We start from the raw sequence: 26,873 nt of genomic DNA on the forward strand, positions 1-26,873 counted from the left end.
TTGATTAGAGTTTCACATTGCACTCACAAAACACCCAATGATTATATAACTTCTACACTATGTCTAGCATATGCATTTCAACATATTAACATGGTGTGTGTTCCGAGTTCAATGTGTCAAAATCAATTACCTTTCAAGTAAGAAAAGTTGGTGAGTGTGTTCATAGTTAACCTCTTTTATGACTTAAACATGACACCGAAACCAAATCTTTTTCTTATGATGGAGTCGAAAAAGATGAGTAGTTTGGGAGAAAGGAATTTAGGAAATGGAGAAAAGAATGGAGATGAAGAATCATATGGGTGTTGGGAGGGATTTGTATGGTTGTTTTTGGGATTGAAAAGAGTGAGAATTTAGAGGGTTAGCCATTTTGAAACGGTTGGGGAAAAAGAGCAAATGGGGGATGTGTTTGAAAATGAAAAGTTTAATTTTAAAGGGGTCCTGGTCGGATTGACTGACTAACCCTAGCTTGGACCCATGAAACCCCGTCGATGGTTCGTGAGTCAAACGATGGTTCGGGGATGGGGTCTGTGGTTCCCTTCAACACTTAGTGAATTTTCAAAAACATACCTGGGATCTACAGATGCCATCTACGGTCCATCAACTGAATGATGGGCCGTCTATGGGAACCGTAGACCCTGCACCAACACTTTTTATGAAGTTTTCCTCTTCTCTTTCCTACACACGTAGCACACATTAGGACTCCCTTTTTATATTTTTATGGACTCTTTTTAGACACGGACCCTATTCTATCTTAATCTAGCCAACACTAAGACTCAACCAAAATGAAATTCTATATAAAATACTACAAATTAGAAGTCAATACATTAAAAAAGGAAAAATCATATAGTTGGCTAAATTTTACATCTTGGGTTGCCACCCAAGTAGCGCTTGATTTAACGTTGCAAAACGACGCAGACACCTTGATTACTCAGACTTCATCAAGACCCCATTTCTCTATCACTTCATTGACTTCTTCAGACTTCCCCAAGTAGATTTTTATCCGCTGACCATTCACCTTGAATATCGTTCTTTCATCTATTTCAATTTCAACTGCTCCATGTGAAAATACTTGTATCACTTTGAATGGCCTAGTCCACTTGGATTTGAGCTTGCCAAGGAATAATCACAACCTTGAGTTGAACAAGAGTACCAAATAACCTGGAACGAACTCACGTTTTTTGATCTTTTGATCATGGTAATTCTTCATCTTCTCCTTGTACAAGGCTGAAATTCCATATGCTTTTAGGCGAAACTCATTTAGCTCATTCATCTCATTCATTCTTTGACTTGATACAGCACCCCCAATCGAAATTCAGCTTTTTTTAGTGTCCACTTCGCTTTGTGCTCTAAATCTACATACAAATGACAAACTTCCTATATACAAGTTGGTAGGGGGGAATACCTATGCAAGTCTTGAATGCAGTGTGTTAGGCCCATAGAGAATCATCAGGCCTATTTGACCAATCAGTTCTGTTTGCATTCACAGTCTTTGCAATAATTTTCTTTATCTCTCTATTTGATACTTCAATTTGCCCACCAGACTACAGATGAGAAGGAGTTGCCACGGTGTGACAAACACCATACTTCTCAAGAAATGCCTTGAATTACTTATTACAAAAGTGAGAACCTTTGTTGCAAATAATTGCCCTTGGTGTACTAAATCTAGGGAAGATACTCTTTTTCAGAAACGTGGTGACACTCTTCCCTTCATTGTTTGACAGCGCAACTGCTTCCACCCATTTGGACTCATAGTCAACCGCCACAAGTATGTACTTCATTCCATTCGAACTCACAAATGGACCCATGAAGTCAACACCCCAAACATAAAACAACTCAATCACTAGTTTAGGATTTATTGGAAGTGATTGCTTCCTTGAAATACCTCTTTCTCTTTCGCAATGATCACAAGACTTGGCGAAATCAAAGAACATCTTGGTCAATAGTAGGCTAGTTGTAACATCCCAGAAATCTAATGGCCTAAGCTAGAGACTAACATGAAGCCTAGTGTCCTAAAAAAGGTTAATATCAAGATAAGAGTCATAAAATAACTTCCCTAACCTAGTACTAAAGGTCTCATGAGTTGAGACTTAGTCTCCTCACCCTTACCTTGATCTTCCCCCATCTGACCCAAACGATGAGTGTACAATGCAAGGCGTAGTCCCACCTACGGTCAGTAGGTGGGGGAGTTGTGAACGTGGTCTGCAATGCTGTCAAAGATCCCGACCAAGGGGTAATAAAATTAGGTAAGTTATATTTTAATTATTAAAAGGTAGGAAAGGTTTAAATTAGTTATTTGGACATATATAAGCATATATATTAACTATTAAACTCTCTTTTTAACTCTCATAACTCACAAGACCTAAACTCACACCCACTTCCCTTTCAAAATATTCTCTCTCTAAAATAATTGAAGAACAAAGAAGAAGGTCAAGATTAGGGTTCAAGCTCCAAGGCTTTCACTCCAATTTCGTGGGAAAACATCAATTAAGGTATGTGAACCTTGATTCATGGAACACTTTTCTCCATGAAGTCATTTAAATTTTAATTTCAAAATTGGTAACTTGTTAAAGAAAACTAGGGTTTTCATTCTAACCATGGGTTCTTTCTAAAAATGATTTTATTATGTTAATTGCATTATATTATGGATGATCTGATGTTTAGTGGTGATTTTCACAGTAAAATTCCCCATGAACCCATGAACACCCCCATGACCCCAATTTCATGAATTGTGATAGGTGTATTGATGCAAGATGATTACCATGAATTGTATTTATGTTAATATAGTTATTGAATCTTGTTTGATTTATGCTTAAAGTAGTATTTCTAAGTATGATTTTAGACTCCAAACAACACATAAAAACATGAACACCTTACTACAACACACCAACACATAAAATACTAGTTTCTGAATGTCTTGGTCGTCCCTTGACGTTTGATTTCCAAACTCTTTAAAACTGACTAAAAGGCTATTCTTCATTATTTTATAAAGTTATTAATGCATAAAACCCATGTGAGGCTCTAGTTTATCCTACTTCATTTTTAGGGTTGTTACACATTAGCTAATAAACATATAGGGGCACATAGTTATGGGATAAGAAGATTGCTACTAGAAACCCGACCTTTCCTCGAAAGAGATTCCATCTCAAGTGATTGCTTCTAGAAACCAGGCCTATAGTACAGGGAAGCTTCCATCTCACATCAATATCCACTCGGTGCTAAGCATAATTCCCACAGAATATTCATTCCTTACTTATTCTTATCATTCATGGAAAGGCATCCTAGGATAACCAATCCAAGATAGACATTAGGATATCTCTTAATCTTTGATTCAATTAGGTGAGAAAGCCTTTCAACCTAAGAATAATTTCTATGTGAGAAAACCTTTCACATCATAGTTGAAATTGTTTATAAAAATATCCTTTGAACAACACAACAACAACATCATTATTGATACTTTACTCTCAAAGCATCCATAAAACATTTGCATAGATTTCATAAGAAAATGCATAAGTCCATAATTTACCTCTTGAGGTTCAAAACCTACTTTCAATCATCTTTACTTACAAAACATTGGTTAGATATGTATTTAATCATAATTTCATGTAAAGCTTTCAATACATGCTTAATATAATAAAACTCTTCCTTGAAGATCAAAATCCCACATCATATGATTCATAACTTGAAAACATAGGGATTTCATAGGTTCATGGGGGAAAACATTAGAAAACCATAGAAATTCATCAATTCATGCAGAAGATATCATAAGTAAATCATTTACATCAATAATCAAACGAACCCATGACAGTTAAATAAAACCCTTACTCAATTGGGAAATTTGATCTTTTGAAATAGAGGAATTTAGGAACTCCATGGATAAAAAATATCATACCTCAAGTCCAATTGCTAGCCTTCAATGGAGGAATTGAAACCTTAGCTTAAAACCCTAGATGAATCCTTCTTCTTCTTCTTCTTCAAGTTTCTAGAGAGAGAATTATTTGAGAGTTCTTCTTTTTGGGTGAGTTTGGAAGAATGAATTGAATGGGGTGAATTTTGGGGTAAAAAGACTTATATAGGGGTCCTAATTATAGGGAAAATGACATAGTATAGGAACTAATTAATTAGAAAAAGACCCAACTGCCCCTGAAAAATGAGTGTTAACTGCCACCGATGAACCCCAATCGACGGACCGTGGTCTGACCTACAGTCTGTAGGTCTTGCCATGGTCCTTGGCCCTCAGACCACTGCTAGAAAGTCTAACCACAGACCACTTATGCGGTCTATGGTCCCTTCCACAAATTGTGGATGGCTGGAGTGGGTTGCACCTGAAACTTCTGGGAATTGGTCTCATTTCCCTTTTTCGGATATGGGGTGTTACATTAGGCGAATCACCAAATAAGCCCCAATTTTCCTTCTTTACCATATATATGACCTTGGGTACTATCCCATTCAACGAGTTTGTCATAGTCCGCCGAACCTATTTGACAAATCATTGAGGGGAGTGGGTCTTGCCCTTGATGCATGTGTCTATTCAATTTGCATTGTCATACTCGACAAAATTATCTTAGCCTGTTGAAACTGAATCGGCGAATTACCAAGTTGGCATTGACTCCACTTTTTGTGCCTCAACCCTGAGATATTTTCTATTGTCTAATTTAGTGAGCTCACCAGAGCTCACCGATCCTGTTTGGAAATTCGTCTTTCCAATAGGTAAGTCTTAGGAAGGTTTTTGATGTTTGATTCAATTTGTGTTTGGTTTCAACTAACCTTCACAAATCCTATTGTTGAATGTGTGCTTTGCAGGAAATGGCATGAACAAATGGAAAGCAATTGGTTACATCTTACACTGAATCAAACATAGATTCCACTCCTCCTCCTTCTCTGAGGAGACAAAAGTTTTAATCTATTAATGAGACTTCAGAGGTTCCCAACCATCAAGAAACTACCACCCCACAATCATCTACCCAAGAAAGGGTACAACCTAAAAAGGGATGGTAAAAAAGAGGATTGAGATTAGGTAAATATTGGTGCAACCCTTCTATGTCGAAGCACCTGCTTCTAGAGTCCTCTCAGTTATCACTCCAAGATCCCTTAGTAGTCTCAAAGCTGCTGGAGAGAGGATCATTCTTGAGGAGAGATGAATCTTCATAGATAGAGTCATGAGTGACTACCCACTTATCTAGGATACTATAAAATTTCACATGTTCAAGGGGTTCACAAATCCAAGAGACCCCTACATCCCTTTTTTGGTACAGGAGTTCTACACTGCCTATGCCCAGGCCATCCCCAAAAAGTGAAAGGGCATTGTTTGGAAGAAACTTGAAGAAGTAGAGGTGCGTGATAAGAATGTCTGATGCGACCCCAGATCTAATACACTGCACTGAATATGCCAACATTTAAGTTTGATTTGTACACACTTCGGATGCGTCATGACTTAGACTCCCTTAAAGGGTGGGTGTCCCCCTTGATTTATTATTCTTCTCCCTCCTAGATAACTGTTTGTTCCCATATTAATAAGAAGGACATGAATGTGGTATCGGAATACTAGTTTGGCTTCATCAGCAACAATATAATGTCGTCACAGAATAAGAGTGTCCTTCTCTATCACAAGGTAGTCTTGGTAAGCACAATCATCTATAGAGAGAACATATATATGGGTGTAGTTATAGATGATGAGATTTTGATGAGAGCTTGGCAGGAGAAGACGTCGCTCCTATTTCCTATATTGATTATGCAGATGTGTGAGAGGGAAGGAGTCCCTTTCAAGGCATCTATATATGTGAGGATCACTCCTGCTTCATCCAGTGATGTCATACGGATTGAGACTGACTGCTTGAGGGATGATACGACTTGGAGGAAGCTGCCACCACCAGACTCGATGCCCGTTATTGATCCCACTACACTAGCAGGTGAGGCTAGCATACCTGCTCCTTTTGTGGAGTAGGCAGGTATTTATAAAAAATTTGTTGTACCTTCCTCTACTTTTGTCCCTACTACTGTTGTTGTGAGGCCTTCCCTCTCTCTCATTGCCTATTCCCCTTTGACCTAGGCACTGATTTACTAGATGGGCAACCTTTCCCAGTTGGTAGATGTTAGATTCGCCTAGGTTTAGATAGACATGCCTAATATTATTGTTCATCCCATTAAAACCGCCTTAGCTCTGTTGATAGAGAGAATTTTCAAGTGTAAAGGGACGGTTCAGATTCGTAGTGTGAGGTTGGTTGACCTCACAACGATATTGGAGGCTCGAGAGAAGGCTAATTGTAGCTCTGGTGCACTAGATACCATGAAGGATGAGCTTGCTTCCCTACAAGTGTAGGTGGTCCAATTTAAGTCTACATACATATCCATGCTTTGGGGCTAGATTCTCCCACCAGATGCACCTGTCTTCCTAGTACTGTACATATTCCTAATGAGCAGCCTGAGATTATTGCGAGTGGTTATGTTGTGGATGATGATAGTGAGTGGGTCGAGGATGAGTTGGTCAAGGATATATATGAGGAAGAGTTGAGGAGCGAAGAGCATGGGATCACTCGGACCTTGACTGAGATGTAGGTGACCGATGAGGTCATTCTTAAGTTGACCCTGTAGAGATCCCTTTGAAAGACTTCAGTGGTTTGCACTAGTAGAGTCACTTCACAATCCCCCATCCCTTTAACTGCTGAGACATGTATTGATGCACCAGTTGGGCCTTCCCTACCGCCTCCATATATCTTGTTGTTGGGCCTTGATACTTCTCTTGAGGCTTCTCCACCTTAGCCTCCATATAAGACTGCTCATAGCCTGTCAGGGGAACCTTTCTATCTCAGCCTCCCGTACTTTTGTTTACATTGCATTGAGGACACTGCTTTACATTTTTTTGTGGGGTGAGGGTCTTTGACCAATATTCCCCTTTTCTATTGTATTTTGAGTTTTGAATAATTGTAGTAATTTACTTGTGTTTATATTATAGTGCTCTTTTGGGTTAAAGTTTTTCTCTTACTTCTATTTTGTTCTTTCTTGATTTTGCAATCCCAATGAGTTTAAAATCCTGAAATGTTTGAAGTTTTCATTGATAACAATTTGAGAATTGATTGTGTTCAATATCGATGTCTTAAATATTACTCATGATGAGAATGGTGTATAGTGTTGGTGTTGCGATAATAAAATCTATGTGGTTGCACTTTTGAGTGATCTCTTTGATTATTTTGTTGACTGGATGCGTTTTGATATGATCATTGCAATGAACATCGCTCATACACTTTTGATCTTTTCAAGATGTGCTTAATGAGTGTATTTTAAGTTCCATGTGTGGTGAGGTATTACTTGAAAGCATGCATGTGGAGTGTTAAAATTTTCCTTGTTAGTCCAATTGTTTAAATCTTGGTGAATGTGAGACATTATCTTGGACTACATTTTAAAAAGGGAACCAAAATTTTCATAATCCATTGTGACTACCTTGTGAGGGTTTGCATTCATTTTGGCACCATTTGAGCCTAACCTATTTGTTGGAAAAAACCAAAAGAAAACTTCTTAAACTGAATTGTCCCTATCTTCCTCACCAAAAAAATATATTTTTGAAGCATTGTTATGTTTTGATAGTATTGCCTAACATGAAAGTGTGGAAAAGAAGGAAGAATGATAGCCAAGTGAAGGGCAAAGAAAGATAAAACGAGACTCAACTTTGAAAGTGTTACATAAAGAAGGAACCCCTCCTTATAAAAAAAGTTATTGTTATGGAAATGCTTTGAAAAAATTTAAATGAAAAAGAGAAGTGAAGGAAATAAAGGGGACTCCGAACAAATTGAGTGAAAAAGTCAAAGTTTGAGCTCTTAAATGAAAAAGAAGGAAAAGAACTTGAGAAGAGGTGATGATGAGTGCAACAATGCTTTCAAAAGGTAAAGTCACCAATTTAAATTGACCTTACCTTAAATCCTAGTCTCATTATAAGCCTAAAAGACCCGTGAGATCTTGCATGAACTAGGTTATGTGATGATTGGAAAATATGTAAAAAAAAACTACGGGATAAATCTTGCATGTGTTTCTCTTTTGAGAGCGTGAAAGTTGAATTGATTCCTTATATAATTTTTTATTTGCTTTGTGAGAGCATGGACTCTTTCTTGATGTGAGGGCACTTAATGCATTTGTTGAAACGTGTTCTTGAATTAGACAAGAAGTTAAAGTTAGCTTGAGCTTGTGTTAAGACTAGCTAGTCATCATCTGAATCCTTTTGGTCATGATTGAGAGTAACATGATATTTAGAGTAGTCTTGCTATGGCACTTGAATGTTAGCTCTCATTGAGAACTGTTGTAGACACCCTTATTGAGCTTATTGCGTTCATTATTTACTTGAGGACAAGTAAAAGTTTAAGTTGAAGGAGTTGATGGGTGATAGATTTTCACTCAGTTAAGGTCCATTTAACTCAATCATTAGTGTCCTCAATGCCTAATTTTGTCGTATTCTGATAAAATATTGAAGATTTGTAACTATGAAGGAAATTGGACAAGGCAAGGATTTATGTTGGAAAGAATGGCAAAAAATACAAAAATAAAGGTAAACTATACATTGTTGATCGATTAACAAGAAGGGCGGATCGCCAATTGAGCACGACCTCGCCCAAAATGAAAGTGCATAAAACTTGTCTCTATCAAATTAGGTCGGCAAACTTAAGTGGAGAAGGTGATGCACCAAATGAGAAAGTCAGCCTTAATGAACATCGCCCAAAACAACCGTATGTAAAGAAAAGATTGAATGCTTAAAAGGCGAACTAAGGTGGTATTCGGTGATTCGCCAAACGTTAAAGACTAACTCAATCAAGTTGAACAATTGAGGTTAAAACACCTGAAGCCTAGAGCATCAAAAGGTGTGTTGAGCAAAGAGAGGCGATTCGTCAAACTCGTTCGGCGAGCCTGACCAATGTCACCAATTTAGTCACGTAATGGATTTTGGGCCAAATTTTGGGAAAGCATAAATATCCCAAAGGAGAGAGAAATTTTTTACATATTTTAGAGTAGAAAAATTCCAGAATAGAGTATGTGAAGAGTAGAAAGAGAACACTTTAACTTTGAAGAACATTTTTCTAGCTTTTGGGATTTTAAAACTTGGTGTTTGAATTTAATAAATTGAAGTTGAATACAAAGTGGCTTTACTTGTAATTTCTTAATTTCAAGTTACCCATGGCTGCTTTTATGGAAGGTAAAATCTCTTTACTTTCTGTGATGGGTGGCTAAAACCCCAAGATCTAGGGGTGAAAATATGGGTTGGGTGTTGATTTAATGTAGTGGGTATTGTGCTAATCTCTATTGTTCATAGATGAATTTGGTATAATTAACATGGGGTTAACTTATGGGTTAAGGATGCAAACTTAATTCCTACTTCCGATCTTCGGTTGATGCTCGAAAGAGATTCGTTGGAGTGGGTAATTATTCTGATACTAGCAATTTAGGTTTGATGTCTATAACTTGCTTGAAAATAGAAGTTATGGGTCGGATCTATCTTTCCTATTCTTTAAAGAGATAATAGAGTAAGGTATTGGGTTGTTTAGGTTGGCATTTAGATGAGACCGAAAGGAGATTCTATGCATAGTCTATTCATGAATGTTCATCACTATAGAGAAGCACAATTACCCCTATGTGACATCGATTTCAAATCCCCACACCCCTAGATTGCTTGTTAACTCTTGATTTCTTTGATACTTTAGTTTAACTGTGATAATTGATGCCAAAGCTTTATATTAAAATGGTGGAATTATCCACCCACTTGTTCTTACTATTGCAAATTAGTGAATTTATAGTCCAAATTTCTTAATAAAAATTCTCCACGATATACCATTCTCTATAGGATTTGACCCCAACTCTTCGTTGGGATTTTATTGACTACAACTGATGTCCCTTTTAATTGGTTTTAAGGAAGACATTTGAGCATTATCACTTGCAGAAGAGGCACCTCAAGTCCAGGTACCACCTCAGTTGCACAACTCTTTATTGAGGCTAGAGTTACGCTGGTAGAGGAGCAAAATATGTTGAGAGTGTTTCTCAGAGATTGTTTCTCTAAGACAGTGACCTTATCCATGCCATGTATTCTCTGGTAGTGTGGTAAGGATCCCATAGTAGCACATCAGTTGGAGTTATCCCTTTGTTCGAGCTTAGAGGCTAGTGGCTAGCGAGTGTTTATCGTATGGGCTATATCTGTGATGTGAGTAGGGATGACCCTCCAGTTGAGTCAATTCCAGTTGTTTGTGACTTCGTAGATGTGTTTCCTATTGACCTACCTACCCTACCCCATAAGAGCGTGATATTGATTTTCCTATCAAGCTTGAGCCTAGTACTCGACTTGTTTCTATTCTTCCAAGTTGGATGGCTCCTACAAAGCTCAAGGAGCTCAGTGTTCAGCTTCAAGATCTCTTAGGTAAGGGATTCAGCAGGCCTAGTATATTGCCTTGGGGTTCTCCCATTCTCTTTGTGAAGAAGAAGGATGGTGCGATGTGCATGTGTATTTATTATAGGCAGTTGAATAAGGTCATGGAGAAGAACAATTACCCCATGCCTAAGATGGATAATCTATTTGACCAGCTTCGAGGTGTCGTGGTGTTTTCTAATATTGATCTGAGGTTCGATTACCATCAGCTTAGTAGTAGGGCAGAGGACAACCTAAGACCCTATTTAGGAATCGATATGGCCATTATCAGTTCCTTATGATGCCTTTTGGGTTGACTAATGCTCATGTCGCCTTTATGGACTTGCTGACACAGGTGGTCATGCCTTATCTTGATTTATTCATCATAGTATTCATAAATATTTTATTTAATTAAATTTTGAAATTTATAAGTTTTAAGTTTTTAGGTTTATAATATTTGAAGTTTTCAATTTAAAAAGATCAAATAAACAAAAAAGAAATGTTATAAAACAATGATGAAAATCAAAAACCAATCCAATTTATTCATATTTGTATTACAATTTACAATTATTAGTAGAGTGCCTAATATACGCATCCACCTTCTACGAAGGGTTTTGTTTTAATTAAGCCTCGAATATAATACTAGTAGTTGTACAGTCCTATAAATCTTTGTTCTAACTTAGCTAAAGAGAGACTATTATCAAAATCTGATCTTGGTAAAGCTCGTTAATGGTCTTGAAGCTCCATTTCATCGTCATTATCACATCCAATGGTTGAATCTAAGAAAATTCATATTGACTATTTAACTTTGGAAGTCCTTGATTTATTCTCTTGGAGTTGATCAAATCTCTAAAGAACACTGATATTTGCAAACCGTCTTCTGCTAACGAATGTTTGTGGTCTCCAGTTTGAAACTTTGTCGCGCTGAAAACTACCTCTGAAGCTACTGGTCATCCTTGAATTGCTAGCACATTCTTCACCAGTCCAATAGTTGTGGTTTCCCTTCCTCATTTGTAATATTTTTTGAACCATGTTCAAGATATTTAACAAAATAACATTTATTAGGAGAATCAAGGCCCAGTTTATGTTTCATTCTACCATGGGCACCTGCTTGCATCATAGAAGTTTGAGGATTTTCAACATTATCTAAGGAACAATATTTATCATACATGTACTTAGTTAGAATTTAATGCTATTTTGACATGTTACCAAATCCGGTTCTTCATGTGATTGAATATCTAAATTTTGACAAATGCATTCAACTAAAGTTTTTGCATCATGTTCTTTATAATCAAGGTTGAAAAGAATTACAGTTAAATAAATTTGGGGGATAGGAAAAAATTAATTTTTTTGTAATCATAGCTTCAATAGAATATTTAAATAATTCATTTGTCTTATATTCACCAAAGAGAGTTGAAATCTTGCATATATGATTAAAAATTTCAGAAATAATAGGATAATAAATTCCAAAAAAAACTTTAGTAGCATCATAAAATGCTTCGAAAAAATTTCGAAGTGCATTTACTCCATTCCAATCATTATCATTAAGTTTTAAATTAGGATAAGTGTTATGAGCATTAAATTGCATCGTAATAGGGTTTCTTTATGTATAAGCAACATCAAGCATATTATAAAAAGAATTTCATCTAGTTTTTACATGCTATAGACTTTTCTATATGGAAGTTTATAAGCATTGTAAAGTTCTTTAAATTGACTAATTCAACTACTATTATTCATATGAAAAAAAAACATTTTCAACTTTAACACTAGTACTATCAAATAATTTCACACCATTACCTACAACAAAATTTAATATATGTGCAACACATCTAACATGAAAAGGATATTTACTAATTGGACAAAGTCTATGTTCTAACAAATTAAAAGCATTTAAATTAGCAATAATATTTTCTAAAGTAATACTAATAACTTTATCACAAAGGCCAAAATAGTTAAAATTTTCAATACAACAGTAGCAATATAAAAACCAGTTTTCTTATACTCACAATTTTGTAACCGATAATTCTTTTTTGCAAATACCTATTATAATCAATCCAATGTTCAGTAACAGTTAAATAATCAAAACCATTAATACTACGATTCATATCATTAGTAATAACAACTCTACAATTAATATTTCAAAATATGCACAAATAAATTGATAATATTTTTCTTGAAATTAAAAAATATCTCATTTTACCATACTTCTTGAAAAAGCTTCAAACTAGGATTAAATGTATCTCGAATATCTGTCATAAAATCCCGATGTTCTTCAAAATTAAAAGGTAAACCACAAACAACAACCATTTAAGCAAAAATTTCATGATCATGATCCCTATTATAGGAGCGTATTGTAAGAGAGTCACTTGGGGTTGAAGGGTTTAGTTCACTTTGAATCATGTTTGACCCTTTAACCGATGGTACAGTGCTAGAACCTTCAGATATTGTAATGACCCTCTAAGTCATTTCTCTGTTTATGCCTTCTGTTAGTCATTTAGAGCATTCCTATAGCGAACCCTAGTTATTTATAACTTGTTGGACTGACAGTTCGGTCAACTGGTCGTTTATTTGGTTTTTATGTGAATTTCTGTGTTTTATAACATTTGAACCTTGAACAGTCGCTTTCGATCAAACAATTAGGAAGATTGCCTCACAATCCAATTTTGACGATTCCATCTTCTTTGAAAAGGGTTATTTTAGGCTAGTAGTATGGTTTGCATGGCTCCCAGAACTTTCGGTGCGAGTTTGTGCGATTAGGCATTTTAACTTTCTAATTAAATCCTATGTTTGACCTTGGTCAACATTCGTGGTAAACATGTTTATTACACTCAAACTACCCTCAAAATGAATTAAAGAGTAAGTAATTGTTAGCAATAAAAATACCCAACAAGAGAGTTAGGGTCGAATTCCACAAGTAACAATTTGTCGATAAATGAAAAGACAAAGAACTACAAGCTACTAGTTTGAATCTAAACTTAATAGTACACAATTATAAACAAAATGTTCTTAATAACAAAACTAAAATTGGGCAAAGATCTAATCAAGCAAGGGTTAATTGAGAATTGGGAAATTTCAACTCAATTTTCATTAAACGATCCATTGCAATCTCAACACATGCTAATTCAATCATAGGTAGGCTAGGTCATCTTTAACAACACAAATCTTCTTTCGATCTCATTGTGCTATATCATGAAATCTCCTTTCAGTATCAACTATGTAATTTAACAAAACAACCTACTACCTTAATTTAGACCTCTCTTTCAAGCAAACCTTGCATTCAACAATGAAAACCTACATCTCTCTTTCGAGCAAACTCCAGATTCAAGGCAAATATGCAGTTATCAATCAAATTCTCCACTTCACGAATTCTCTTTCAAGCAACCCACAAAGATCAGAAGCTAGATTTGAGTGTGCACTCTCAAATCATAAATTTAAACATGAAAAATATATTAAACCCATTTCATGAAAGCATGGAATCACATGCAAAAGAAGTAGAATGAGAAATCAAACACCAAAATGAATTGTTTATTTCAGCACAAAACCACATTTGTAATTAGCTATTACACCCACAATTCATGCAATATAAAGTAAGGGAAATAAGATAGGATAATAAATTGTACTATTAAGAACATAATATTCAATTCAAAGTATTAATTATGAGGCATTCTTGCATTCAAAGTCTCAAACTAAAAGATGAACTCTACAATGTTTTCTCTCTACTCTATTCTCTATTTTGAATTGGATGATGGATGAAATGGATTCAATAATGAAGTATAATAAGTGTAAAAAGGTTTCTGAGATAAATTTGAGGAAATTCCCATTCTGCCAAGATGCCTGAAAAGATACTTTCTGCATTCGCGGACGTCCGTTGACTAGACTAGCATATTTGCGGTCCTATGAGCACGTTCGCGGTCCTCTGATGACCTCAAGGACACAATCACGGTGCTTTGTTGACAGAGAGTCCACGTTTGCGGGTCGTCTGACTGCATTCGTGGAGAACATTATTCAGAATCTTGACCTATTTTTGCCTCAAGTTCATTTTGTTCCTTCAAATGTCTTCTGAATCAACTCTCCATTTCATTTTCCTGCAAATATGAAGAAAACCACATTAAAAGCACCAATTCTTACCTAAAGCTACCCAAAACTAATAAGAAAAAGCCCTCAAATAAGTGGAAATCCACCATCATCAACACTCCCAACTTAAAAACTTTTCTTGTTCTTAGAAGAGATAATCTAAAACATAAGAGACTTTTATTTCAACACACCCCACAAATCAATTTCACCATTTTCAATTAAGCACAAAGGTAATGGCTTCGGTTGGTACTAAATAATAGTCCACATGAACAATTTTCACAAAAGAAATCCCCTCATTCTCATGGAGCATTTTCAACAAACAAGAATCATTAAGTGACAACAACTAAAACTCAAGAAGTGACTCAACTCATTAGTTATATTAGATGCTCACTTGGCTCAATTAGAAATTTTCCAAATCACCACTTTATTAACTTACATTCCCTCAAAAAAAGAAACGTCCTGACACACTCATAAAGTTTTTACAAAGCATGGCACAAAGTTACAAACACTCACACTCACAATAAAACTTCTCATGAACATAAATGTCACACCATAAGCTTGCCGATATTTTCAATCCACATTAACTCAACTTCGTTTGGTTCGAAATCTCAAAGGATTTTATTAAGCTTTTAATGTAGGCTTAAGGAAGGTTATGATATCATTTAGGTACAAGTGACGGCACCCTCCTTGAACACTACACCACAACTCATCATTTCAGAACTTTTTCTCTTTTCAAACTAATGCACATTTCACATTATTTTTTATTTTTGTTTTCTTATTTCTACTCTAGATGCCCTACATGCAGTCATATTCAACCCTTGGAGGATTCAAGTCTAGTTTATTCACTTTATTTCCTTATTTTTCATAACTTTTCTTTCTTTAAAAGTGTTTCCTCCATTTTTTATCAATCCCTCTTGTGATAAGAATCCCTTCTATGTGTTTCCCATAACACCCCCAACTTAGTCTTTTAGTCTCAACTTTCTCAATTCTCATGTTCAAGGAAGGAAGGGTTCGGAAGGGGATTACTTTTTCAAAAAGGATAAGACTTGTAATGAGGTTGTCAGTAAAAAATATTAGGCTCAAAGGGGACAACTAAGGATATATTCAGTGCAAGGGTTGGATTTTTAGGCCAAGTGGACTTCAAGAACAATCACAAAGAAAGCTTAAGATCATGTCTCCAACCAAACTTAATCAAGACCAACATTTCAAGATCTACCAGGAAAATTCTAGGTAACATAAGCGAACACAAGACATTATTCAAGAACTCACCACACATGGCATGTAAATCAATCAAGATGGTTCAAAAACTCGTTTTCATTTAAAAATACAAGTGGCATTGAACATTCAACAACTAATGAATCAAAAGTCACAAAAATAATTATATGAGTTGTCACAAAATAATTCACAACATGGTCAACTTTTAAAAATAGAGGGGTATATTAAACAACTTTTCGCAAACAAGACTATGTTCTTAGTAAAAACCAACCAAAAACCTCCCAAAAAGACGACAATTTTACCCATAAAAAGTCATCAACAAATCAATCATTGGGCAAACACATGCATCTATTTGGGACCGGCTACTCAAACTTCACCACACTCTACACCAATCAACACTCACAAGCAATCAACAATGTATCCTTAAGAAAGTTGTCACTCTAGCCGTCATCGGGCATCGTCAATCTATATCCCATATCAAAACAAAAACAAAGAAGCTAGAAACTACAAAATAAAAAACTACAAGAAACAAAAATAAAGTGACTAATCCAACCCAATATCAATATAAAACATGCATAATATCAAAGCTTGACATGGGCACACCAATCCATAAAAAAGAAAGAAAAGTAATCCCTTAAAGGGCACAATCACAATACGCAGAAACAATCAACAAAATTACTACAGGGGAGGCCCCCCAACTAATAATGAGACTGTGTCCTCACCGTCAAAATATCAAAAGAGAATACATTGGAATCCCTGAACTGCATCACTCTGAACTCGAGCAAGTTGGAAAATTAAGATCCTCCTCATCTGAAGCACTGCTACAAGATAAGCTCCTCAGCTTTCCCATTATCTTACTCATGAACTTTCCCTTTAATCTCTTATTTTCTCAGAATGTCCTCTGCCTCTATTCGACCATCTCCTTTCTCCAGCTCAAATACTCAAGCAGTTATACATCTCCTTAGGTGCAACGGAAATAGAAGCAATGGTAGGTGGAGCAACACTCTCTGAGGTGGGGCCTCTAGATGAGTTAATATACATGCCAACCATCATCTCTCTAACCTCGTAGATTTGAGAGAAGAGGTATCTTATTGTAGAAGGTTAATACTAAAGAGGTCCTGCGAAAGTTGAAGCACTTAATACATAGGTTGTCTCGGTGAACAGGCCAAACTCAAGGTCGGCCACATCAATCTTTCTCTTCTTGTTCTTGTTGCCCTTTTCGCCCTTCTTCCTCAGGAGGTAAATCTCCTTACCGGATTTCTTCTCCACATCAATAGGGAATTTTCCCACCCCAACATCATAGCATAACCGAGTGATCAAGGATGGTAAATGCTGTTCTTTTCTCTCCCTGAGCCAACTAAGCAATCTGGTCCATAATCAACCTCCCAATATCAATCACCATGCCATCCATAGTGGCAGCAATAAGAACACATCTCTCTAACATCAACTCAATATCATGAGATGAAGGAATGAGGAGCACATATGATAGATAGCCAAGATTTGATCTCGGCTGTGAACTCATGAGAATCAATCCCACAGTTTGATATAAACCATTCTAAGGGCTTACCATAATAAATTTTGTCAACAAGCCATTGGTTTTTCAACTCTTTGTATCTATTTCTTAACTCATTATTATTAGCAACTGGAGCCAATCCAACGTTGACTTGAACGTCTTAGATTCTGGCCACCACCTCTTTACCAAAAGAATTGGCATAAAAAATTGCCACTAATGTATTATTGGCCTTTATAGGATCATCAACGAAGCATATCCACTTGCTAGCTACTAGTCATGCATAAAAGTTTAGCATCCCATCCATAAGCCTGTCAAACCAAATTCCTTTCTCCTTCACTACCACTCGGCCGAGGTATTCATCATATTTTTTTGGCACATTTTTCCAATACAAATGTGCTCTCATTGAGATGTTCCTCTTCCTTAATTTCTCGAGTCATTTCTTGATCATTTGGGTTGATTTCGGAAGCCATTTTGAGAATCAAACACCTACAAATGAAGCCAACATGTTAAAAGTTTTTTAGGACACTTAAAACAATGTATTAGGAAGTATTTAGGCAAAACAAATAATTACAAATAAGCTCGAGCTAAGCTGTGCGAAGCTACCATTTAGGCTTGTCAACTATATTTCCTACGCTTTCGTGGTGGAGTGCCGCATTCGCAAAGGAATGTCGCATTCACAACTTACTATTCATCAGATCTCTGCATTTGCAGATAGTCGAATGTGTTCATGGATGATAAGGAATCATATTCCTCTGCGTTCATGGCTTAGGTACCGCGCTCGCAGAGTTGTCTTCTCCAAGAACCATAAATCTGGTTAGGATATTTTAACAAATAGGTAAGGGGCAAGAACTTTTACATAATTTTTTTACAAATCCGCTCCCAGTCTTGACCAAAACAATTTTAACTACTACCCCCCTTCTCCTCCAATACAAACAATATCAACAAACTAAAACAACCAAACAATTCAACAATCAAGCAAGATCCCATCACAAACTATCAACACCCTTTCAAACACTACTTACCAAAGATTGAATAGAAGAGAGGGGAAATAAAATACATTAAATATTTAGACTAAAAGCAAAATCAAGACTTGGACGACTAGACCTTGGCATTTCACTTGCATAAAGGAGAGTTTTCTAGAGGAATTCGAGTTTTTGGTAAAGGGAACTGCTCGTCTTTAAATGAATTTTGGACTTTTTAATACCTGTGGCCTGTTCCATTATCCGCACTCAGAGACTCAAAGGCGCGTTCGCGCCTTGTTTACTCTTAGAACTTCACATTTACGGTGGAAGGATTGCGTTTATAGAGGGTGTGACCTCCAAGTTTGCGGACCCTAATCCGCATTTGCGGAAGATCCCTAAATCCTGAAATTTTTTTCCTGACCATTATATCCATTTCAGCGAGGTAAGGGTAAAATGGGACCATCCACCCAATCACATTGGTCAAGAATGGACGCCGAAAAACTATACCAAGTCCTATTTTGAAGGTGTTTTAATCCCAAACTTCAATCTCAATCAATTTTTTACTTCCAAACCTGTCCAAATAATCATCAAAGACTAGACTATGAGGATAAGTCAAAAACAAAAATTCTAAGCTATTCTAAAAATAAAAAACATGAAATTAAACTAAGAACAAAATTTATATGGATATCAATGGGTTCCCTAGCAACAAGAGCACGATTTAACATAGCGGCGCGGCATCTGATACATCACCCTTTATGACACTTCGAGGCAATGGACCTTTTTACCATCTTTAGATCAATTTCACTCCAAAGAGCATGGGGAGTACATGAGAGCATCAAGAGTTTCACTCGATCTCACAACTTTGAAGATATGAATTTATTACCTAACTTCTAATCATCTATTTTTTGGAAAATAGATAAAGAGTAAGAAGTTCGCTAGATCATTTGAGGATTCGATTTCATAATCATTAGTCTCCAAGTGAGTGATTTCGACATCTTTGGATATTATTGGTGTCACTCCCCGAAGCTACCCCCAAGACATGGACACGGGACTTAGGATCACGAGTGGCCCCAAGCTAACCCTGATGACATATCATAAGCATACTTAAAGACACTAAATTAAGAAAGTAATGTGCGGAAGCTTAAATCATCATAAAACTAAAATAATAGAGAATACCCATTACTATCTGAATAAATAATATGAGAGTTTAATGACAACTGAAATATCAAACTCCAACGCTAAAACTGAATCTAACTATGGGTGAAATAAAGCCTCTAAATGACTAGAGATGCTGGGACATGCTAAATCTAGCGAAACATAGCTAAACTGAAACTAAAGATTGACAATAGAAAGATAATCATGTCAATCATCCTCGAAGAATGAGGACTCACCATTGATGTTGCTGAACTGGAGACCGGGAACTCATCTATGCGTGCTCTAAATACTGAGGAGCTGAACCTACATCACGAGAAGATGTAGTGCAAAATATGTATCCGTACTTGAAAGATACTGAGCATGCATGATAGAGTAAAGCTGAACAACAAACATAACTGAACCAAAGTATATATCGGAGTAATGATAAGAGATAAGCATGATACTAAATTGAGTATAATGAACATGAAATGACTGAATGCAATGACCAAGTTTATAACATGCTGAGACTTAATACTGAACTGTAACTGTTAACCTGGTCAATGCACTAGAATTTGATTGTGGGAGCTACTAATAACTAACATAAAACCACATGAGCTAAATGTGGAGTTCGATGTAGACGCCCCATCGAGAGGACCCAATATACCCTTCCAAAAGTATAGAGGCATGAGTGGCATGATCACTAAACTGATGCCCACAGAGGAGACTTATAACCTACAAGGGCATGTAGTTCTGGGACTTTGATGGTGTCTGACCCTAGTCCACTCGGTATTATGCCTACTCCCAACTGAATATATGTAAATTATAACATAACTGAAGTAAACTAGATAGCTCAATAATCTGACATGAAAATTTGAAAATGCAACATTTATATCTGATAATGAAACATCCGAAAACCGAGGCATGTATGTTTGTTTAACTGTCCTACCTAATGTAATTCATGAACTGAAAGAACTACATAACTAGGGTTCTGAGTTTATGCATGAATCTATGAAAACACAATACTACTACATGATAATTTGATTAGGAACATAAAAATAACTAATACATAATAATCTGCTGAAATGCTAGAAACACTAGGTCTAGATAATATGGAGGGAATCAAGAATTTGACTAAATTCTAAGGACCTAATGGGTAAAGGGTACCGACTAGTGAAATCCCACATACCTGGTGACCAAATTCATAGAAAAAGCTTTTGATTTTGAGGCTGGAACTGATGAAAACTCATTGCGTTCTTGAACTATGGCTTGGTCGACTTCCTCCTCTGTTTTGATCTATGTTTGATGATTTTTTTGTGAATAATTGATTAGGTTAGGTTCTAATTAGTTTACTAGGCTAAAACTGACCAATACTACGTAGTTTAGGGGTCCAATGCATGAGGAAATAACCAAATGACCCCTGACTTAAAAGTTGTCCGAGTCACCGACGGTCCGTCTTGGCAACTGTTGATGGCGTTCTGGGACTGAAAGTTGGGGGTCTGACCCACGTCCCTCGATCACGGACCGTGGCCTGGCCTTCGGTCTGTAGGACCTGGCGTGGGCTGACCCTTAGTTGATTTTTTAGGGGGTCCTGGGAGGGGGGTTGCAGGTGGTGAACAACGGACCACCAGAACGAACCGTGGGAGGTAACCGTGGGTTGGACCTGAAACCTTTGAAAAATATGCATTTCGGTAGTTCTAGTATACAGGGTATTACATTATCTCCCCCTTGGAACATTCGTCCTAGAATGAAGACTAAACTAACTGAAGATGGAGGGAAAGAGCCGCAAACCCTACCACTAAACACTAGAAACTGATTTATGACTGAACTACGTCCCAAGGACATGCAAATACGGCAAAAATGCAAGTACAAACTGAAGGAACATGATACTAAGACTGAATATGCGCATGAATGATTCAAAAACTGAAGAGGAATTATTAACTCAAGTTGGAATGGTATCGCAAGGAAAGAGATGAGGATACTTGGCCTTCATGGCTGCTTCTTCTTCCCAAGTAACTCCCTCTATGGACTGACTCTTATACAAAACCTTAACTGAAGCGACTTCTTTGTTTCTCAAACTTTGAACCTAACGATCAAGGATTTGAACTGGTACCTCCTCATAAGTGAGACTATCTTTCACAGGCACATTTTCTAAATGTACTATAGATGCTGGATCACCCACACACTTCTTCAACAACAAATGTGAAAAACCAGATGCACTGCTTCTAGTTCTGTTGGCAACTCTAACTCATAAGCCACTTTACCAACTCTTTTCAAGATCTTGTAAGGGCCTACATATCTAGGACTGAGCTTCCTTTTCTTGCCAAATCTCATCACCCCCTTCATAGGTGTGTCACGACCCAGTGGTACATCCTAGATGTAACACAAAGTACTTGACCCCGAAGGGTCTCATACAAGCCCTTAGCATATCATCGTCTAAGATAAAAGAAATGATGCAAAAATTTTAAAAATTTATCCATACAATCAAAGTCTTTTATGAAAGCAAGCGGAAGTCTAACTTGTCTCAATTAACCATCTAATACAATTCTTGATTCAAAAATAGGGTCACAACCCTCTCAACATAAATCCCGAAATGAAAGTACTAGAAAGAAACTACTAATGACTCATATGACCTTGAATCTTGACGACTCACCATAAGATAGGAGAATAGTCGATCCAAGCTTGAACCAATAGAAGATTGCCTTAAGACCCGGAACCTACACTTTGGTGACAAATGTAGAAAATATGGGTTAGTACAAAAATGCACTAAGTATGATAGCCATGCACAAAATCATGCTAAAAAGGACATTTTAGTTGAAAAGCATGCACTTTGCCAAGTTTGAGAATCATCATGCACGTTTAGTATAAAAGCATAAATCCCAAACATATTCAACATATTGATCATCATAGCATAATAGAACCATCTCATAAGTAACCATAAGTTTTACTTGTGCAGTGCATAGATAAAGATCCCATAATCCCATCTATACTAAGTACCACTTTTAGGCCACCATAATCATACTTACCATTCTTTATTCTGATCATTAGTTAATACTCATAGACAAGGAAACCTTCACATTTACTAAGCCATATCAAGGAAAGCAACATATAGAACCAATCCAAGTTAAGCATTCATCTTTACATTTAGCCTTCATATCAACGTACTTAGTAGTATCATCATAAGCATATTCCTTTCATAAATCATTATAATATAAAGGAACACACCATAACTACTCTCAAAGCCCACTTGTGCAATGCATGGATGAAGTGCCATACCCCTACCTACACTAAGTGGTGCATTCTTGAGAAGCCATAGTTCATTAACATTCATTGTGGGGGTAAGCCTTAACCGACATAGACCATTGATATTTGCGTAATCAAGGACACAACTTCCGATGCAAGTGTCTACGATCGTGCAATAATATAATAACCTAACTAAGGGTTGGGATCGTTCCCAAAAGAGTGGTTTTGAGAATTAATAGAAAAATAAAATTTAGTTCTAACTAGTCATAGCTAAAAACATTAACGATTAAAAACATTGTAAATTAAAAGGGGACAAAAGAATGTGAATTAACAATGGGGCTTTGTCACTAGTAAGTAAAAGCAGCAAAATTAACAAAGAAAGCTAAGTAATGAGAGGGGATTCTTGGGATATGATAGGAATACGGGATAGACTAAATCATTGGGTACATGCTTCTGATAGTAAATCCATTGACTATTTGTGACTAGGCTAGACTTTAAAGGGGATAAGCTCTCTCTCGAGCAACTTATCCCGTTTCAGGCGGGTTCCTCTCGGATACCCACTTGCCGCATGAAGAAAAGCCTCCACCTTAACCCACTCACTCTCTCGATTTGAGTGTGTGGACATTGGACTAGGGTTCACTCTCTCGAGCTGAAACTCATGTCAACCCACTCGAACTGGCCATCGCTTTAGTGGTCTTAGTTTTACGACCTCTTAAGCCAAAAACACATATATGAGAGTATATTTGCAACTACAATCTCATTAAGGTCATCCACAACCACTAAACGAAATCACATTTCAACTATGAATAGATTATCAGCAAGCAAGACCCAACAACTAGTCTAACCCATATTCACAAAATAACACCACAAGAATTTGGATATTTAGCCCCACATCAAGAGATAGAAATTTATACCTAAATGAGCTTGCATTCAAATGTGTATGAAGATTTACATCTTGTTACAGGCCAAGAATGAAGAATCCAAGAGACCCAAGTCTAAATCCTTGGAGATAAAACCCTCTTCTTCTTCAAGTTTTCAAAACCCTCTCAAACTCAGAGCAAAAGTATCAAAAAGTACTATTCTATATGAAAATTATAATAATTGTTCGACTCTAAAAATCAGATGCTAAGCTACAACTCTCAACGAGTATTTATAGTTTTCGAAAATCTATATTGCAGCGGATCATTCGGCGACCTTAGTAAGAATCGCTGATCAACTTGGCAATTCGCCCTTTGGTGTAGTTCATCGCTGTCTTGCACCATCCTTCCGCATCGTCATGCTCTGGGTCATTGGGCGACATGGTACTGCCTCGCGGAACTTCTCGGCGATGCGCCGACTGCTCCCTTTTTCCGCCGACTTGATCCATTCCTTCAGGGCTTAGTTCAATGGAACAGAAGGCGAAGTAAGACCCTTCGGTGACTCGCCAAGTGGACTCGGAAATCCTCAAGCCTTCATTTCTTAGTTCTTTTCAGCCTTTTCGTTCCTTTTTGCGACGTAGTGTCCATGCTTTCCTTCAAACTATAAATACCTGAAACTTAAGTGTTTTTATCAGATATTGAGATAAAATAAGCATTTGAGGACACAATTTCTATTAAAATATAGCCCTAAATAAGTCCAATTTGTGGACTTGTCAACCGTGTGAGCAAATCATGAAATCTGGTGTTACCCACACGAAAAATGTGGTCTACTTGCCTAAGGTAGGACCGTTACCAATTAGCTTAGGTGGATCCACTAGCTAATAACCTATGAGGGCACATAGTTTATGGGATAAGGAGATTGCTACTAGATACCCCGTCTCAACTCATGTATGGGTATCCATCTCAAGAGATTGCTACTAGATACCCCGCCTCAACTCACATATGAGTATCCATCTCAATCAATACCTACTCGGTGCTTACCATTATTCCCCATGGAGTACTTGATATTTCATTACTTTAGTTCATTATTATGGGAGAAATGGGATATGTAGATTGCTACTAGATACCCCTCCTCAACTCACGTATGAGTATTTATCTCAATCAATATCCATCCCAACCCTATATTCATTCATAAGATAGCTCATAGATTCAATAGGTGAGAACAAACTTTCATCCTAAGAATCCCCATATTGTGAGAAGACCTCACACAACATGTCATTATCATTCATAAGTGTATAATCGAGAATAGACTTTCAATAAACACATCATCATTATCATAATCACAAAACTTCATTCATACTTCATCCATAAGTGTGTATGCGAGTAGCCTTTCAATAACATCACAATTACATCATAGTCATAATCATATTACTTTCAAAGTATTCATAAAACATGTACACAAACATCATGATCATATATAATTCTCGTAGTTTTCCCTTCAAGGACCATGGATCATAATTCACCAACACATCTAGAATTACTACACTTGACAAGGATGATGACATAGTTCAAGTAATCAATTCATAATGTTCATAATTCTATTACTTTCTACTAGTAGCAATCAATACCCACTTAACGATCCAAATTTGAGATATTAGGGTAATTCATGGATTCTTTAGGAATTCAACTTAAAATCATATAAAATCATAAATATATCCATAAACAAGCATAATTGAATAATTTAAAACGAATTTGAATGGAATCCATGAGATTTAAGTGAAACCCTAACTTCGGGGTTTTCTAGTTTTGAAATTAGGGGTTTTGGTGGGGCTCCATGGGTTAAGGCTACCCATAGATGAAGAGATACCATACCTTATTGTCACGACCTAGGGGTGCCCCTTAGATGTAACATGGTGTACTTGACCCCGAAGGGGTCTCATACAGGCCCTTAGCATAATCATACACATAAAGTCATAGAAATGATACGGAAAATTTAAAACTTTTACAATAAAAGTCAACTTCTTTTTCATAAATGAAAATAAAAATCTAGACGTTGTCTCAATCACCATCTAGTACAATAGAGAGTACAAATAGAGTCAAAGCCCTTTACATCAATAAAGTCTCGAAGATAAAAGATACAATAAAAGCTAGAAATGAGTAATGTCTTGTCCTCGAACCATGACAACTCACCAAGCTTAAGGAATAGTCAACCCAAGCTTCACTTCAAAGAAGAAGTACGTCTCAACGACCGGAACCTACACTCATAGTAAATGTAGAAAATATGGGTTAGCACAAATAATGTACTAAGTATGGAGGCCATGCACAAAAAGTCCTTAAACATGCTTAAAAGGGACATTTAGTTGAAATCATGCCTTTATCAAGTTTAAATGCCATTATGAACATTTTTGAAGAAACATAAGTCAAACCAACATATAAGAAACCCAAAGACATACTAGTGCAATGTAAATGTAAGGTCACATAACCTACCACATGCTAAGTATCACATTTAGGTCTCCAACAACATACATATCTTACTTTTGCCTCATCCATAATCAATATACGTAAGTAAGGAGTTATTCCTATTCATAACTTGTAATAAGTAAAGTCAACCTTAACATCCATACATATCTTACATACATAATCCATAAGTCCTCATAACAAAAGAGAACCTCACCATAACCCCTCTTGAAGTCTACTTGTGAAATGAATAAGTGAAGTCCCATACCCCCACTCATACTAAGTAGTACCTCTTAAGAAGTCATAATTAAAGTCCATGTTCTTATCATAGTTCATATTCATATCATATTGGTAAAATAGCCTTAACCGACATAGACCATGTGAGCAACATGGAATCCGGTATTCTACCCCCACACCAAAAAGAGGTGTCCTACTTAACTAAGGTAGCACGTACATTTTAGCTTTTAGATGGATCCACTAGCTAAAGACCTATGTGGGCACATAGTTATGGAATATGGAGATTGCAACTAGAAACCCTAACTACTAACGGAGGTTTCCATCTCATGAGATAAACCATATTGGGAACCCAACTACTAGCGTGAAGGAACTCATCTCATACTCATTTCCACTCGGTGCTAAGCATAATTCCCTTTTGAATTCACATTAAGTCTTTACTTAAGTTCTTTTTCATGAGAGAATGCACTAGGCACTTAATCCAACATACATCATAGTTCATAGATTCATTAGGTGACGATGTCCTTTCAACCTTAGAATTATCAACATGTGACTAAACATTTCACATCATATTCATAGTGTGTTCATGAGAATGGCCTTTCAATCAACACAACAAGCTTATCATAAACATACATACATACTTCATGCATAATCAAGTGTAAGGGTATAGGGAAGATGGATCTTGCATTAATACCACATTACACAATAGTCATAGGATCAACACTATCTAAGCGAATCACAAGTTCATATACAATCCTCATCAATATGTATGACACTAACAACTTCCCCTTCAAGGCAATGAATCACGATCAACC

Source organism: Solanum verrucosum, unplaced genomic scaffold, assembly GCF_900185275.1.
Source record: "Solanum verrucosum unplaced genomic scaffold, falcon-dt-bn FXZP01000110.1, whole genome shotgun sequence".
Taxonomy (NCBI): Eukaryota; Viridiplantae; Streptophyta; class Magnoliopsida; order Solanales; family Solanaceae; genus Solanum; species Solanum verrucosum.